Here is a 7,805-nt window from a genome sequence, read left to right on the forward strand (position 1 = left end):
ATGAGAGCTTATAAAAGTTTAGCAGCTTACAAATATTTCAAGTCTGGCTTTGTAGAAAAAGTGGCTCATGGCCAATACGGATTTGGACTATTTCTATTCGACTTGGCCACTTCTATTCGATTTTACTGACTTCTATCATCGAAATGAGTTACAGAATAGGCGTGAAGTAGGTTATGAGATGTTAGCACCTCATTGATCGAATTTCGTAAAAATAATTATACCATCCTTTTGCTCACGGTTTGTACAGCAATGATCACTAGGTTTCAGATTTTGATCACCTGTAGTTTATTTTTTATTAAGGGTTGAAAATTCAAGGACGAAAAAAAAGATGTTGGCACCTCATTGATCGAAATCTTTAAAACAAATGACTGTATTCGATAGGAAATAAAGCGCTGAGCAATGATCATGCCCCGCTAACTCTAATAAAAAACATGTATTCGTATTTATTTTCCTTCCGTTTAGTCAGAGGCGCTGATGTCGGCATTGTGATTGGTGGAACATGACTTTTGACAAATCCTGCGCTATCTGTGAATCTGTAATCTGTGTTCTGTGTTCGTTCGTTCACTTATTTTATATATATGGTCGGTTATGTGATGTGTTTGGTGTTTGTGTTTAGTTTGTGTCACCATAAAAAGCTGATATTCAGTCGTGTTTTTTGATATTTTTGTTATTTCATAATTGAGTACCTTTTTAAAGATAAGTTTTTCTGATTGTAGGTACTGTTTATCCAACAGTTTTAAAATACACATTTTATTTCGCGTTTTGTTGTTGGGTCTAATGGCCGATCAGCTGTTGTGTGCAGCCGATAAATTCAACAAGTAAACATATATTTAATCGAAATTAAATACTCATATTTCTATGTAAAATGTCACATTATTGTATAAATAAATAATTAAGAAACAAAAGTTGTTTGTGTTTTACCTTTATTGTCCACTTGAATAAAATAATATTAAATATTGGAAGTACCGTATGGAGGCTATGGTGTACCTAGCGTGGAGGCTCGATAACGCTACCCTTCCTATCCAATCAACAGCAAGAACGTTTAAAATTTCACACCTATCATGTCGAAGCTACAGACCACTTATGTGGAGGCCAGATTTGTAGTATCCTTCCAATTTTCCAGGTGCTGAAATAGGGCTTTTCATCGATTGTCATTTGTTTCGAGCTTCTGTCATGTGTCACATAATATTAATATATCTACGTCGTACGTCTTTGGTTTGTATCATTGGTATATAGCAATAACGTACGACGTAGATATATTAATATTATGTGACACATGACAGAAGCTCGAAACAAATGACTGTGAATGAAAAGCCCTATACGTGACATATTTTTTGAAGGGTAAGATCGCATTCTACCAAATCACACAACACTTTTTTCTATGGCAATGATCACCTATTTTGAACATTGATCAGGCTTTTTTTGCACTGAAAATAATTATTAAAGTTGCAATAACATTACCACGCACGCGCAGTCCATTAAAAATTTTATATCTAACAGGAGCCCAGTTCTTTAGCGCGGTAAAAATTTTAAACCTACTGTGAAATCAGTGCCTTCCCGAGTTTTGCTAAATTACTATGTTACGGCTAGTATTTCTGAAATATATTTATACCATCTGAAAGTTAACAAAGTGCTCACGAAAGGACACACATTTCCAGGGTTTAGTCATTATTAGCAGATAATTTTGTATTAATTATTTGAAAAATTTTCAAGGACAGTCACTCTTCAATCTCATCAAAATTCTTGCAAGCTTTTTACTCTTAGAACGAATCTTTTTCTTACAGTGTTGCGCGATTTTGAATAAGTAATAAATTATAAGTTCTGACCTAGAAAACTCAGAATTGATTTTTACATTATAATCACACAAAGCGGTTATAGTTAAATTTGTTGCTATCTAGAGAATGTAAAGATTATTCGTGATAATAAGGATTGTAATATATTTCTTTGTTGTGGATATTAGGACTAATATAATCCAAGGAGACTAAGTCAGATCACACTATTGGCAACTGAGCATCTTAAAACATATGTCTTATTATATGCATTGTTGTCAGGTCTAAAAGTTACTTTTTCTCTTAGAGTTTCTTATACCTACCTAATAATACTATTATAATTATTATATTATATTATATTATATTATATTATATTATATTATATTATATTATATTATATTATATTATATTATATTATATTATATTATATTATATTATATTATATTATATTATATTATATTATAATAATTATACTATCATTTTTTAAAAAGGAATTTCTTTTTTTAAGCAATGATACTATTATATAAAACTGGTGATTTTTTCCTTCGCCATGCGACGGGGGATACAATCAATTGCCCTGTACATTTGCTGCACTCAATTTTTTTCTGGCATCCTCTAATTTTATTTGACAACCAACGTTTTCTGACTCGTACTTTTTTTTTTATTTTATAACTATGAGAAAGACTGGATTGATTTGGCTAATTTTGATTTTGAAATATTTTTAAAAGTCGTGTTCTCACCAAAGACATAATAACACAATAGATTAGGCCAGGTCCGAAAAATAGCCTAACGCGGAGAAGTTCGGGTCGGTGGTCTATTTATCTCTCTTTACCGGCGCTTAGCTTTCTCTCTCTAGCATATGATGGCTGCCGCCTCTGTGTCACTGTCGTTCCATTAAACCCACCTCTTGGTAGATACGCTCACACTCGCACGACAGACAAATATAGCTAGACTACTGTACTTAACCCGCGAGTAGTCGCGCCGTTAGATAGAATCTCACATTATATCCTTTTTCGCGATAATTAACTTGATGAAAAATTTTGCAATTTTGAAAAAATTTCGTAAGTGCCACGAGGAAGGGTGTAGTAATACGTAGGACTTTTTTTATTTTTTTTCTTCTTCTTCTTTTTGTGGAAATTATGGCTATGGGGACAGCCAATTAGCTTTAATAATTGTTATAAATAATATTTTTATTATCTGGACCAGAATAATATTTCATTGTTTATATAATATAATAGGTACAATAAAAAGTATTTTTCAACATTTACTCTGCGATAAAGTTTAAAATTCAAAACCCTCCAGTGATTGACAGACTCCTAAGCCTAAAAAGACTTTGGCCAGAAGACCAAGCTGCTAGGTCAATTCCAGAGAGTCGTCAATCGTCAATGGACGACACCTGCCACAAGCCAAGAACTTATACCATATAATTACGGGTGATTCCATTTCAAATCACTCAATTTTGGATCAAAAAAACTTTTGGATCTCCGATTTGTCTGAAAATTTGTATATATATAGCATCTGAGAGATGTAGAAATAAAACATTTAAGGTCGAATTGTCTTCTTCTTTTTTTCTCAAATTGTTATTTTAAGCGATTTTATAGTGATTTTGTATTTATTTAAACAAATTTGCATTTTCTATCGTAAAGTATCAATGGAAAACATACTATTTTAATACAAGGGACTCAAAAATGTCATTTATATGGCATTATAGGTATAGGTAACAAGTTATTTGGATTCAAAACAGGTTTTTGATCAAATTTTATAGTGTAGAAAACGTTAAAATACCGTCATTTTCCTTCATTTCCAAAATACAGTCAAACCCGCTTATTGGAATAGCCTTTGTGCCAAGTAAAAGTATTCCTATAACCGGGATATTCTAATAACCGATCATTGGTTGCTACTATAAATGTTTCGGGACCTCAAATTTCTATTCCTTAAACCGGGATATTCCTTTAAGAGGTATTCTAATAAGCAGGTTCGACTGTACATCATAATCGATTTGGCTGAAAATTTGCCCACAGATAGCCAAAACATAGGACTTTAAGTGGTTAGAAGGATTTGAATTATATTACAATAATAAAAAAGTTACATGCAATATCATGGTCAAAAATATAGGCGGTTACTGTAAGTATAATTAACTCAGAAAATATCGACCTCACGACAAAAATTTTTAAAAAGAAATTGTAATAATTGTAAATACGATTTATTTTTAACAATTTCAGTTTCTACCATTTTTGTGGAAAAGTTAAAAATGGCGGAGATATTGTACAAAAACGGTTCTCTTTTAAAATCAAGATGGTGGCTAACGTAACGGAGGAATTCATTCGCGATTTTAAATTTAGACTACTTTTGACCCCCCTAAAGATAAGAAAAATAAAATTTTGAGCAGCTCGGCATGCAAGGTCAAATGCTATCCCGACTGGACTAATTATACTTTTGAGTTTGTATTGTAATGTAATTCAATGCTCCTCCTAGCGGCGCCGCTTGGTACACTTCGCGTCATATAAAACTGGTACACTTTTTTTCCCAATGTAAACCTGTGTTCAGACTGACAATTATTGTTCGTGAATCACTTCGTTGTTGCCATCACAGATAACGCAATTGCACTAAATCTAAATACAAAAAAATAACGTTTAAAATGTATATTTCGAATAATTGTAATACATATATTTAAATTACACACTTGTTCACTGTAAAAGTTATTCATTTTGTATTAATTTCAAATTAAATTTTTCATTTTTCCAGTGTGTTTTATGTATTCTACACAACTTAATGCAGTTTTGTCCTACAATTTACGAGAAACCAATCACACCTCTCGATTTGACATTAAACATAATAATTTAAAGTCATGCCAAGATTTATTATCTATCATTATTTTTGAATTGAAATATTTTTATAAATTATAATAAAAACCGAATCAATGTATGGATACTTAATTTAGATGACGGAAAATTACAATTGTTTTAGTTTTTAGTGTATTAAAAAATGCGGTCTGTCGCACAGCCCCGTTTTTACCTAGTTTGATATAATATTTTCGTTGAACTGGCAACTTTGCCCTAGAAATTGGAATGACACTTGTGACAAGATCAACTTACACAACTTGAAAAACACGATTTTCGGTTATAAGAGTTGTACCAGTTTTTTTTTGACGCGAAGTGTACTATCGTATCTCGGTTAACAGAATCCTGACTCTTGGTCGAAATTTATTTTTATTCATTTTGTCATTCCCCGTTAGAGGATAGTCTAACCACACTCTGCTGCAGATATTTTAATATATGCAGTTCTTCTTCGTTTCGAGTTGAATCAGTTCAGTCTACTTGCATAGCCTCTTTGATAAGGGGTAGAGACCCCGAAACACGGTGTCAGAGGATGGCAAGAGACTCGAATTGAATCAAAACGAAAACGATTATTTTCTTTTCTAATTCAAATCATTCTAACCACTTAAAGTCTATCTGTGGGCATATTTTCAGCCAAATCGATTATAATGTATTTTGGGAATGGAGGAAAATGTAAAAATAGTTATTTATGATATAAGTGTTAAAAGTACACGTTTAAGGCACGCATGTGAAAGTTTTCAGAATGAGCGAAGCGAGTTCTGCAATTCACATGAGTGCCTTAAAAATGTACTTTTTAACACGCATATCATACAATATTTTTTCTACAAACGTAATTACAGGGCAATATCCACAAAAACTTTTACTTGAACTTGACTGACATTCCATTTTTATATTTTTTTGACATTACATCAAAATTGCCTATACGCTCTGAGCTTCGCTGGTGTCGCTCCTAGCGGTTACTAATTCAACTTTTACCGGTAATTTTTAAATTTATTATTTAATTGTTATCGCTTATTATTTACAACCCAAAAAAGTAATTAAATTGTAATCGATTTTTTTAAGATTTTTCTAATCATTTTGACGTTCTATTGATAAAATATCAATTTCTTACTTCGGATACTTTGACAATAATCGTGTATATGGCGCTAAGATTATAATAGATTATTTATAATTAGATATTACGGAACATTAAAAAAACTTAAATTCAGTATTTAAAACGTAAGTATATTTAAGGTAAAAATATATACCACAGCTTTGACCAACTAATATTGTTTATAATTAATGTTTTTAATTTTAAATTAATCACTTTGACATTTATGTCAAATTTCCAGTAAACGTTTACAAACTTGTCACTACTGGCGTTCGCGAATTTGTAAATATCCCCTCTACGTACGAGCTCACAGCGTATACGGTCAATACGAACTGCAGTGCCATACAAATTTTAAAGCACTAGTGCCTTAAAGTGGCACAACGATCGTATGGAGTGCTAAAAATTGCATTTTTAACACGGTTGTAGAAAAACGATATTTAAACGTTTTATACACTATAAAATTTGATCAAAAACTGATTTTCCATCAAAATAACTTGTTATAATGCCATATAATGATATTTTTGAGTCCCTTCTACTAAAATATATTTTTTTTCATTGATACTTTACGATGTAAAATGCAAATTTGTTTAAATAAACACCAAATCATGTAAAATCGCATAAAATGACATTTTGAGAAAAAAAAGAAGAAGACATTTGACCTTAAATACTTATTTTGTATTTGCTGTCTTTTTCTATAACAAAAGTTTGTTATTTATAGAAAAAGACAGCAAATACAAAATAAGTGATTGATGTGATCGTTCATGGGGATTTTCATTCAGTCATTTGTTTCGAGCTTCTGTCATGTGTCACATAATATTAATATATCTACGTCATACGTTATTGGTATTGCCAATGATACAAACCAAAGACGTATGACGTAGATATATTAATATTATGTGACACATGACAGAAGCTCGAAACAAATGACAATCGATGAAAAGCCTCTTTCTACTTTTTTACATATTACACAGCAATTTTTTTGTATGTTTGTTAAAGACAAGTTACATTTTCCTACTATTCTTTGTATGTACTGGTGGCCGGTGGGAGGGGTTTTAACACCCAAACCACCCCCTGGGTGCGCCACTCTTGCCATTAGTGTGAGATGAGTAACAGCCATAACAGGATGTTTCTGTCGCAGCTTAAGGTCTGTTAAGAAGACTTATTCTGTCTGTCGATCTCACTCTATCTATATATTTAATATCGTTCTGTATTTTCTTGTTTGATAAGATCTACGTACCCTGTCGTCATTATTATCATGCAAATTACCTTTTTGGAATCCCTAGTTTGTCCATAAATACCTATATAAGTAGTACCTACACGTTGTTTTTTAATGCAACCACATTTTAAAAATTACGTTTGTTTTCTGTTATCCACCTTGTTTCAAAATATAAAAGATTGAATATAAGAAATAAAACAAAGCAGGATTCGTCCTTTAAATCGCTGATACGGTAGCGAGGTTTGATAATTGCATTGCAATTTGCAACCCAGCAAATAAGCTAGCTTCCAAAATAAGCAACTTGTTACAGAATATGTTTGTTTTCAATCAGAATTGTATTGATAATTTTCAAATAACAAGTTCAATAGTTAATTTCAAAGTAAGCTGCTTATTATTACAATGTTAATAAATGCTGAAAGTTATACCTACTAAGTGAATAAAACGTTAATGGAAGCCATCGAGATGAATTATTACATATTATTTATAAATATTTACTTAAAAACGTAACTTATTTCAAACAATTTTATACTGTATTGTTCTGAAGCTATTTTCTTATGGCAACTTAGGATAAAACGCCAAATAAATTTAATTTCACACTTAAATTGTGGCTGATAGCCAAATAAAATAGTAAATTGTAATTGGTTTAACGATATATACTGAAACTTAGGCAACAAGGCAACACTGTATAATCAGCTGTCTATCAAGTTAGCCAACTTGTACATTCATAATACTCCAGTAGAAGGGATAGAACTATTAACAGAGAGAGAAAAAAATTACTTCTAATGCAAATGGACAGCCTAAGTCTTGACGTCACAAAATTGGGAGGAGCTTATATTTGGCTCCAAACAATTCTGTTTATAATGTTAAACACTCATAAGGAATTTTTAATTTAT

At 31.5% G+C, this 7,805-nt stretch overlaps 1 long non-coding RNA gene across 1 annotated transcript; it reads right to left on the bottom strand.

Moving 5' to 3' along the window:
• Positions 1-2,933: 2,933 nt before the first annotated feature.
• Positions 2,934-6,781, bottom strand: LOC126882236 (uncharacterized). The gene is made up of 2 exons (XR_007697237.1): positions 6,702-6,781; positions 2,934-3,262 (listed from the first exon to the last, which is right to left on the bottom strand). It is a non-coding gene; the product is annotated as an uncharacterized LOC126882236 (long non-coding RNA).
• Between the last annotated feature and the right edge of the window lie 1,024 nt (positions 6,782-7,805).

The sequence above is a fragment of the Diabrotica virgifera genome, chromosome 3, assembly GCF_917563875.1.
Source record: "Diabrotica virgifera virgifera chromosome 3, PGI_DIABVI_V3a".
In the NCBI taxonomy this organism is placed as follows: Eukaryota; Metazoa; Arthropoda; class Insecta; order Coleoptera; family Chrysomelidae; genus Diabrotica; species Diabrotica virgifera.